Genomic DNA, 11,434 nt, shown 5'->3' with positions numbered 1-11,434 from the left:
CACTGATCTTGACGGTATCAACACCTCTAGTCCTATTGCGTTACTCCATGATGGACGCCTCACCTTTCCACCATGTCAGCCAGTGTAACTGAGGACCAGGCTCTCTCCGATGGCTGTCGTCAAATCTCTCCAGTCTTCTGGAGTCATGCGATTCAATGTGGCCCAGTTATTAAGTGTCTGACATGTGATGAATGTGCGCTATAGCTCATTAACCCTTTTAAATCCTGTGCCTCTATAGGTTGCCATTTGAATCCTTGATAACCCTATGAGAAACTAGCATTGAAAGCCAGCCTCCGCGCTGTGTTTGGTTGGGGCTGTGTCTCAACATGCATGGATTTCTTCGTCTTCTTCCAATTCCCTTATTAGGGCTGGGGAAATTAACAGAAATGCCCTTTCAATGTCTCGTTGCAAGACACCACCACTGTGTGTTTTGGCCTTCCTTCCTCTGCCCCTATCTTAGTATATACTTTAATTTTACTTATAATCTTTTGTAAGTGTTCTTTTAAGACCTCTCCAATTTTTACTATTTTCCTTTTCTTGTATATTTATTATCTTAATCTCCCCCTCAGTTTTGCTTATACATTTCTCTAAAGTCTCTAATGTTCATTTTCCTCTCTTTATTATTTTACTGTCCTCCTCCATTTTGTTTACAAATGTGTCTAATTTTTCTCTAACATTTACCTTCATATTTCTCCCTTTTCCTTTTCCTGTCTCTCAAACATCTGAACAGTCTTTATATTCTGATTTATAATTTTCCAGCTTTCTCCCCTCTGATGTTTTGACATTGTTTTCATTCTGTTTCATAAAATATTTAATCCTTTTTCTAAGGCTTGTGAATTTTTTAAGGCCCTGTTTTTTGAAAAGACACAGCAAACTAAAGTGCTTATTAGGATACAAGTGAAGCTTAACAATGCAATAATTATAACTGGCAAGGTGTTAGTTTCCTCTAGATCCATCTCTGTTAAACTGTTCAAAATAGTATTACTTCAAGTCCAAAAGGTGTTTATCATCTTTATGTGTCTAATTCTTTTCAAAATAACAACTCACCCTATTAGCTGATACAGTGTTTTCTGTGCCTTTGTTTTTCTCTGGTGTTCAACTCAGGACACCACAGTGGTTTCTGATTCTTCTAGTCGTTGGGAGGAGCTGATTGTGGAGAAAGAAAAGAAAAAAAAGCCTGTGACTTTTGTACTCCTGAGATGGTTTTGTCTTCTGTCTCCTATGCGTGACCTGTGATGGCCTTTTCTCTATTACAAAAATGGTGTAAGCTCCTCCAAGCGTCAGGAGTGGCTGGCTCAGGGTGTGGACCTGAACTGCAACCTCCCCCTTGCCTACCAATTCAAGGCTTCATTCAGCCTCCTCAGTGTGGCCGGCTGGAAGAGTGGGGCTTGGCTGCCGGGCGTCTCACCTATGTGGAGACATGGGAAGGAGAGCGAGCGAGGCACCAAGCTCTAGATGACCAGATCAGATCTCTGTACCAGTGAGAAACTAGCATTGAAAGCCAGCCTCTGCGCTGCATTTTGGGGCTGTGTCCCAACATGCATTTGCACTTTGTGCTGGGAGGGAGCCTCCCGGAAGCTCTCTGTAGTGTAGACTCCGATGCTATGGGACCATGCCACCTTTGGGAGTACCACATCTCCCCGGTTGCTGTACTAGGCGGCCGCGTCTGTTTTTTTGTCCTGCAGTAGCTTCTAAGCTGTGTTTTGCGGGGAGAACTTTGCCTCTCTACCCAGTAACTTGTCTCAGATAGTTTGGTTCTATGCCGCACATAAGGTGTGCCAAAATGTACTTGAACCAATTTAAACTTATCCCTGTCAGGCTTACAAATGAATGAAACTGAGACTGTGGTTATTTTACTTGGCTTTGATAATAACTGAGGGGTGACGCCTGATCTACTTTTCTAACTGCTGGCCTGGCTGCCTCCCCAGCAGTGTACCCCAGATACTTGCTCTTTCTCCTGGCCATGTGCTCATGGTCCATGGCCTCTCATGGTGGCTTCCTCCTCTCTCCAGTATCCTCCTCTCCATCTCTGCAACCCCCAACCAGGTAAACTCAAAACCTGCCTACCTCCAATCCCTCCAGTAATTGGCTGTAGCCATTTCTATTCAGCAAATAGTTTTAAATTAAGGAACAAGGTTTGCACAACAAAAGCTGGTAAACCTGAGAATTCACTTGTAGGTAATTAGACCTTCCGGTACAAAATTTAGCATTACAATACCTAGCAACAGGCCAAGCCTCAACTATTCCACCTCTCTGTCTAGCTTGTTTTCTCTTCAACCTGTCTTTGTAAAAACTTGCCCAGTAAAACTGTCTCTTTCTCTCTGTGCTGCTCTCTCTTAAGTAGCTTTTCTTCTGGTGAGAGTGGGGCAGATCCTATTCTGTCAAATCTTTCTCTGATTCATCACTTTGTCTGCCACTCTCTAGACATCACTTTCAAACTGAGTGCTTCCTTCTACAAACTAACTTCACCTTCACTGTTTGGGATTAAAGGTGGGTGCTAAGTTAGGGCTGAGCCACACCACAACAAGAAACAGATTTTTGTCCCCCACTAAATGACACAACCTTGAAGTTCATAATGTGATCAAATATATTGCAATACCACATCCTAACTATTGAAACATTGTTAAGTTGTTTCTCTTAGGCTAAGTCACATCCTAACTATTGTAAGGAGTATTCTCTCTCTCTCTCTCTCTCTCTCTCTCTCTCTCTCTCTCTCTCTCTCTCTCAGCACTCTATTCCATCAGCTCTTTTGACTTAATGCCCAGATTGTTAGACTATATGCTATTTCTATATTTAAGCTTTTGCAGAATTTCCAACTTCTCATGTGACTACACCATTTTTACAATTACGCCAAAAGACCAAGATTCCAGTTTTTCCACATCCCCACCAACACTTGCCTTGTATTTGCTGTTGATAGACATGTGAGCTAGTCCAGCTCTGGAGTCTAACAACGATTATCCTTTCTCTAAGAAAGGCTGCTTGGTTTCCTCAGGCCTTGTTAGGAGCCATTGACCCCTTTACAGTCCCTGGTGCAGGAGAAACACTAGCTTCCTACTTCTCCACACATTGTCACCAAATGTGTGGGCTGTTTCCATTTCAGACATTAGCATCTCTGCTATGCCCGAGAACTCCGACCAATCAGTAATGTTATTTCCTTGTCAAATTTACTATGATGTTAGCTGTCATTTGAAAGACTTACATAGTATGCTGCAGCACCCGTGGTACACACACATGTCAACTAAACATATGATGTCTATACATAAGGTTACATAGTGTAATTTAGTGGCTCATAGTCAGTATAAATGCCTGGTAAATGTCAAATACATTAGAGGATTCTGTATAATGTTCTTTTCCTTCTAACTGTATCAAACAATAGAGTCTAATATAGTTGAAAGTTATAGACTTGAGTTATATTGGACTCTAGTAAAATTTATGGTTTACAAGTTGAGAGACATACCAACAATAAGAAATAAGGTCAGAGGAGGGGTTGTTCTGGTTTCGTCTGGGGTTTTGTTTGGGTTTGCATCTTGGACCTTATTGGCACTCTGGTGATGTCTTTGAAGTCATTCTAAGAATAATGTTTTTAAATGCCTACACACATATGTTTACACTTAGCACAGTTTGTTGAAACACAGTTCTGTCTGCAGGCCCTTTAGAAGCCATGTGCCTTCCAGAGCTCGCAGACACTTTCCCTGCATTACTTAGGCTTCTTGCCAGCATCCCATGTGGCTTGGCTAGGAGCAGGGAGGGGATGAAGAAAGGACAGACACACGTACAGTAAAGCCTGGGTCACGATGGATTGCCACACTTTTGAAGGATAGAAGTCCAAAATCAAGAGCCTAGTAAATTTGGTTTCTATGAGAGCTCTGTTCCCTGCTTGTAGATTTATCTTCTTCTTGTGCCCTAGCCTTTCCTCCTTGAGTTCTCAAGAGGAGAGAGAGTGTGTGTGTGTGTGTGTGTGCGCGCGCGCGCGCGCTCGCACGGGCAATGATTACTCTTTAAGGACACTGTGCTGGTTGAATTTTTGTCAACTTACAATGAATCTAAACATATCTAAGAAGAGGAGACTCCATTGAAAAATGCCTCCATCAGATTGCCTAGGGGCCTCTCTGTACTTGGTTAATGATTGAGGTCCCAGCCTGGGACAGTTGTGGAAAGTGCTGCTCCTGGGCAGGTGCTTCTAAGGGATATAAGAAAGCAGACTGAGAAAACCACGAGGAGCAAGCCAATCAGCAGCATTCCCCCCTCCCCGGCTTCTGCTTCAGCTCCTGTAGGAGACACAGGTCTTCGTGCTCACAGATAAGCAGGAACACAACCTGTAATGTCAAACACACTGGGTTGTTCCTCCAAGGGAAGGCTGTGAAACCTGTTGTGCATCCAGAAGGCCGGGAGCAGGCATGTGTACTAGCCAGGTGACCTGTGCCTTCCTCTGTGGCTAGAGACTCTTCCAACACCAGACCTTCCCCAGACGCTTTCTATAAATTTGTTTTTCTCAGTGAATCTGGGGATCCTGCCTTCATGGATCTTACAAAGAGTTTCAGTGTAGTCATGTCTGAAATGTATTTAGTTTACTTTGTTCCTCAAAAAGATGTATGCATGTTTTGTTGTGAACACGGGATTGAGTCAATTATCAGCAGAATATGTTTTTACCAAATTTGTGCCATGCTTAAATGTGCCTAAAATAAATTAGGGGGTCAAACTTTCCTGCCACCCAAGTGTAATGAATCAGTTGAGAATGGATAGATGTCTCCAAAGTTGTGAGACAAAATCATAGTTGGCTTTTAAGTACTTAGTGTTTGGGGCAGTATCCTAAAGCTGATTAGACTGTAAGACCCTTCTTTGCAAGTCACTCTCAAACACAGCCTTCTGCCCTGCTTCTCACTATGTGAGCCTGGACGCTAACATCTCCTTGGTCCTACCTGGTAGTAAAAACACCACCATCTGCAATGAAGCTGAGCAGATGGCTTCAAGGGCTCCTGGTAAAGGTGAAGTCGTTCCTGGATGTGACAATGAATGATATTTATGAGGCCTTTTAAAAAACCTGTTTCAAGTGTGTGTTATTAAACTGCACCTGTTGGAAAAGAGCCCTTCCCTGCCTCTACAACCTTTGCAGCGAGCTAAAATTGGAATTTGGAGGAAGTGGGAAACATTATGAGCACTGCTCACCACATGATTGGGAGCTACAAAGTGCTACGCATGCTCTGTGTGGTGATGGTCACTCATTCGGAAGACGTTTGGCACAGCGACAGGGGGTTGGGGGATGTCCCCAGCTTTCAAACAGGCATGGGGGAATGCTCGTGATGTAGGGAGACTCTGCTGGAAGCAGAATGAGCTTCTAAAATCACCTCCCCAGAGAAGGAAAAAAAAGGCCCTTGTTGGCCCAGAAAGATGAATTGCTATCTGGTGTTCCCAAGGAAAACCTGACCTTGGGGAAGGAACATGGTAAGTGAGTTTTACAAGATTTGGTCAAGGCTCATTGGCCAAAATCAGGGAGGCAGTCTGCTGCCTGGAGTCACAGTTGTGGTTACCCTGAGCATTACCATCCACCTGCTCCTGAGTTTACTGGTGGTTTACTGTGTCCTTGGGTGCTAGGACACCCCCCCCCCCCCAGAACAAGAATCAGTCTTACATCTCGTATTGTCTTACTGCCTAATTTATTTTTTTAAATTGGGTTGCTTCTATAAAGATGTCCTTTCGTGGTCTGTTGCTTTCCTCCTGTTGTTCTGCCCATGTTGTTTTGTCAGAGTTCTGGAATGCAGAGAAGGGAAAAGAGCATAGTGTTAAAGGACAAACTCCAGGGATATTTTAGCTGAGGTTTGAGTTCAACTCTTCCTATGCTCACTGTTACAAAAAGAAAAACCTGTCCTGAGGCGGGAGTTAAGGGGTTAACAGGTATTTCCTGAAAGGACAAAGACAAGCTGTTTCCTGGTCCATAGTCCAGCCTATTGATGAACAGGAGACTTCAGGCACACAGCTCCAACCGGGCTAGCTGCTGTCTATCCGGCGGTCACCAGGGGGCGATGCTTCCTCACCTTTGCTCCAGGATGTTCAGCCGCTAGTCAGAATCATAGATGGAGTCAGATGGCTCCAATGGCCACCAGGAGTCTCACCTGAGACTCTAGGAAGCCCTGGCCTTTGGACTAACACACCAGGCAATTCAAAGATGAGGTGGTTTGTTCTGTTTTGTTTTGTTTTGTTTTTCAGGTCTCTTCAAAAGTAACATTTCTGAACTTTAATTCAAAACTGAACTCTACAGGAAGATATCGAACAATTATTCATATTTGGGAAATTCAGCTGAGTGATGAAGACAGGGGAAGTCTTACATATATTGTCCCTCATGATGGTGGGAAATAACAGAAGCCTTTGAGAGGGCTCCTTCTCACCAGGCCCATGAATAATGATAGCATGGACTGAATGCCTAACCAAAGCCAGGGCTATACATTGCCCCCATCACCCCATACTGCAGCACACTTCTGTCCGAGTCATACCTTAGATGAGAAAATTGATGCTCCAAAAAGTTTAGTTGCCCAGGATTGCAGAACAACTGACAGAAATAAGGTGAGGAAACCAGTCTGAATGACATGTTGACATTTTAACCAAGTCAGCAATATTTCATCTCTGCCAAGAAGTACACTGAATACAGTTACTCCACGGGGACAGGATTCCTACACACATCAAAACTGGGAGTGAAGTCCTTTGTATATGATAGAGTCATATTCACATGTAACTAGTACACATCCACCTAATAAACTTTAAATCTGGATTCTTTGTAAGGCATAATATAATAAAAATACTATGTTTTCCTACTATATTGTTTAGGGAACTAAAAAAGAGAGAGAGAAAGAGACTGTCTCTACTTTTTACATGCAGATTTTTGGCATTCCTCCCCTACCCCGTGTGTATGTGTGTGTGTGTGTGTGTGTGTGTGTGTGTGTGTGTGTGGTTGTTAGAAAAAGAAGAGCCCCCATAAACTCATGTGTTTAAATGCTTAGTTCTTAGAGAATGGCACTACTTGGATGGGATTAGGAGATGTGGTCTTGTTGGAGTAGGTGTGTTATGGGGGGATGCTGGGGGCGTGCAGTTTGAGGTTCCAAGGACCCAAGCCAGGCCCAGAGTCGCTCTCTTCCTGCAGATCTGCAGATCATGATGTAGAACTCTCAGCCACCTCTCTAGCACCATGTCGGCCTGCATGCTACCATGCATGGTCCCCACCATGATGACAATGGACTAACCCTCTGAAACTGTCAGCAAGCCCTGGTTAAATGTTTTCCTTTGTAAGATTCGGTGTGGTCATGGTGTCTCTTCACAATAGAGCTCTGACCTAGATTCTCTGTGTGAGTGAGTGTAAATGTGTGTATGTGTATCTGTGTGTGTGTTGGTGTGTGACTGTGTATGAGTGTGTCTGTGTGTGTCTGTGTGTGTGTGTCTGTGTGTGTGTCAGTGTGTGAGTGTGTATGAGTGTGTGAATGTGTGTCTGTGTGTATGCATGTCTGTGTGTGTCTGTGTGTGTCAGTGTATGAGTGTGTGTCTGTGTGTATCTGTGAGTTTGTATGCATGTGTGTCAGTGTGTATGAGTGTATGTCTGTGTGTGTCTCTGTGTGTGTGTGTGTGTGTTCCTTCATGCTTGTGTGGTTGCAGAAAGTATATTTAGAGCTCAGAGGTTAGTCTCGGATGTTTTACCTCAGGACCTGCCCACACTGTTTTTAAAAACAGATTCTCAGTGAGACCCAAAGCTGGCCAATCAGGCTCTGCTGCCTGGCTACTGGGCTCTGGGATCCTTGTCTCTGCTTCGCCAGTGCTGGAATTACACGCGTGTTCCGCCATTTATATGAGTTCTGGAGATCCCACTCAGGCCGTCCTTACTCGGCCAGCCCTTCATATGCCAAACCATCTTCCCAGCACAATTTAAAATTAATTTTTCAGGTCGGCACAAAAAGCAATAGACTTTATTGTGGCGTTTTTCATACATACATGTCATTCTCTTTGGCTTTCCGTTGCTCCTCTCCACCATTGCCTTCTGGGTGTCTGTTCCCTGCCTGACCCCAGCTCACTCTGTGTGGTCCTCCACAATGTGTCTCCTTCTGCCATCTTAACACGTGTATTCATTTACCGTCCCCACCTTAGAGTTCTTCCTCCTGTCTCTGACCCCCTTTCTAGTGTGGCAACTTATGTGCATGGATACAAAGGCAAACACATGTAATTGTAAACTGAGGTTCTGAGTCTAAGATTGAGCATGTGGTGCCTGTCTCTGAGTCTGCCGTATTTCACTATACCTAAGGATTTCTTGTTCCATCCCTCTCCCTGGAAATGTCACGATTTCGTTTTTCTTTATAGTGAGTAAAACTCCATTGTGTGCGTGGACCACATTTTCTTCATTCATCTATCGATGGATATCAAGGCGGATTCAATTTCCTGGCTATTGTGAACAGTGCGGCAGTGAGCACGAAGGTACAAGCATTTCTGTGATATATTGACTCCGCCCTTCTGGCATATACACCAGGGTAGTACAGCCGTGTCACGGGGTGGGTCTGTTTCCAGTTTTCTTGAGCAACCACAATTTCCATGCCGGCTACATAGTGCCCATTCCCATCATCAGTGAAGGGGGTTCCTTCCCCCCTACATCCTCGCCAGCATGTGTAGCCAGCTGTTTTGGTTTGGTTTGGTTCGGTTTGATTTATGATAGCCATTCTGACTGGAGCAAGAGGGAATCACAGCAGTTTTAATTGTATTTCCCTGATCACTAATCCTGATGTTGAACCCTTTTTAAAGTATGTAATTGGCCTTTTGAAAGTACCTAATCTTTTCAGGACTGCTCATCACCCGTCTAATGACTGACTGACTTGGGGGTGGGGGAGCTACTTGGGAATTTTGCAGTTCTTTCTCTAGGGGGACACTAATTCCCTTTGGACATGTAGTTGGCCAAGACCCCATCTGCAAACGTTTAGCCTTGATGAACACTGCTGCAGGCTGTCCTCACTCTCCTGATTGGTTCACGGTGCTGAACCTTTTTAATTTCATAACATGCTGTTTATCAGTGTTTGGGTTTGGAGTTCTCTCCTATGCTGATATGTTGAGCCATTTCACTGTGTTTTCCTGCAGCACAGCGACTCTCTACCAGATTCCTAACGCTACGACTCTTTAATACAGTGCCTCGTGTTGTGAGGACCCTGAACCATAACATTATTTCAGTGCTAATTCGTAGCTGTAATTCTGCGTCTGCAAGGAATTGTAATGTAAACATCTGATAGGCGACCCCTGTGAAGCCCCCAACGGGGTCTCGACCCCCAGGTTGAGAACCATTGCTTAGCAGCTTCAAAATTCCAGAGTTTTGGGTCATTGTTCCATTTTTAATAGATTTTGGGAGGCTGAGATATGGGTCTTTCACTCTTCTATAACCCAAATCCTGTTTTCCCAGCATCATTTATTTTAAGACTTATTTTATTTTAATGACTGATCCGTGTGAGGTCACAGCCAGTCCACGACGTACAGACACGAGGGAAGCTTTATTTCTTGGTCTCTTTCTCCTTGGACAGTCTTGATGATCTCCTCCTTCTTGGCCTGGAGGCGCTCCTCCTGGCGCTTCCGAGCTTCCTTGGTCTTAGACCTGCGAGCCTCAGCCTGGTCAGCCAGCAGCTTCCTGCGGGCCTTGTCTGGGGTCAGCTTGTGAACGTGCTCGATGAGAAGCCCCTGGTATTTTAATACACTCCCTCTGGCCCTCAGGCACAGGCTGTGATACATGTGGCGGTCAATCTTTTTAGATTCTCGGTATCTCCTGAGAAGCCGGAGCAGGATCCTCATCCTTCTCATCCAGGTCACCTTCTCGGGCAGCCGAGCATTGGCGGTGCCCTTCCTCTTCCCTATGCCCACATGCCTGCCCTGCCTGCCCTTCCGTCGGGACAAGGTGTTTTTCCAGCAGCGAACCCTTTGATCAGCTTCCTGATCTGCTGACGGGAGTTGGCATTGGCGATTTCATTGGTCTCACTGGGGTCCAACTAGACGTTCTTCTTCTTCTTCTTCTTCCTTCTTCTTCTTCTTCTTCTTCTTCTTCTTCCTTCTTCCTTTCTTTCTCTGGATTTGGTTTTTTTTCGAGACAGGGTTTCTCTGTGTAGCCCTGGCTGTCCTGGAACTCACTCTGTAGACCAGGCTGCCCTCGAACTCAGAAATCCGCCTGCCTCTGACTCCCAGAGTGCTGGGATTACAGGCGTGCGCCACCATCGCCCGGCCCAACTAGACCTTCTTATTCCCACAGCGGAGGATACTAGAGACAAGCCTCTTCTGTACCCTGAACGTACTCATGGCTGCGGACACAGCAGTAAAAGGTCCAGCATCATTTATTCGATGGGTTATCTTTCCTTAAACATGTTTTTCTTTTTTTTTAAAGGTCAAAAAAACAGACTTGTCAAGGCTGAAGAAATGGCTTGGTGATTAAGAGTGGTCAGAGGATCTGGGTTTGATTCCCAGCACCCACATGGTAGCTCGTAATCATCTGTAACCCCTGATCCAGGGGATCTGATGCCTTCTGGCCTCCAAGGGCACCAAGCATGCGCAGGAGGCATGCGCACGTCTCGGTGAAACACTCATACACAGAAAGGTAAGTTTAAAAAGCGGGTTTTTAGAGCCCCGTGGGCTTACTGCCGAGTGCTCTGTTCCGCTCTGTTGTTTTGCGTGGTTTTGTGCCACTGCCGTGATGGTTTTGTCACTGTGGCTCTGTAATATCATTTGAGAGCAGATATAACCTCTCCAGTATTGTTCTTTCTGCTAAGGACTGCCTTTGCTGCTTTGGGTACTTTAAATATTAGGATTGTTTTCTCTAACTCTGTGAAGAGTGTAAATGGGAAAGGAGCTTTGATAAATTTTAACATGCCTTTACAATAAAAAGCCTCGAAGAAACTAAGAAGAGAGGAAACCTACTTCACCAAAAGAAAGGCTACGTAGAACAAAACTACAGCCAGTGGGGGCACTGAGCTCGGGGAAGGGAGAATATTTCCTTTCAAGTCTAGGAGGAGATAAGGGTGCCCACAGCCTTTAGTCTTCCTCAACCAAAGAAACAAGGTGTCTTCACCGACCAAAGAGACAAGAGAAATGAAAATCTGAGATATAAATAAGAAAGAAGCCAACTTATTCCTATTTTTTTTAAATCTCAAGTTGGTTGATCTGTGGAAGGAGGCCCCACCCCCACCCCACCCCCAGTATGCATGTCCACCTGGGCCCAGGGGCTGTTTGTCACCCAGGAAAACTGTCAATGCAACCCAGGAAATCTGTAGATGGTAACATGCTTTTGCAATGTCAAAATGTTAGACACTCTTGCTAATTCAAAACCTGATCAAATGTTCACATTGAAACCAAGCCCAATATGCAGATGTGTCCATTTCTTCTTGACTTTAAATGCTGCGCAGAAATCTCATAGTTGCTATAGGAAGAAAAGTGGTGGCAG

General features: G+C 44.8%; 1 pseudogene; it reads right to left on the bottom strand.

Moving 5' to 3' along the window:
• Positions 1-9,503: 9,503 nt before the first annotated feature.
• On the bottom strand, positions 9,504-10,296 carry LOC127697378 (60S ribosomal protein L19-like; annotated as a pseudogene).
• Positions 10,297-11,434: the final 1,138 nt, after the last annotated feature.

The sequence above is a fragment of the Apodemus sylvaticus genome, chromosome 12 (genome assembly GCF_947179515.1).
Source record: "Apodemus sylvaticus chromosome 12, mApoSyl1.1, whole genome shotgun sequence".
NCBI lineage: Eukaryota > Metazoa > Chordata > Mammalia > Rodentia > Muridae > Apodemus > Apodemus sylvaticus.
Note: the sequence above shows the minus strand (reverse complement) of the source record. Positions and strands in the feature narration are given on the sequence as shown.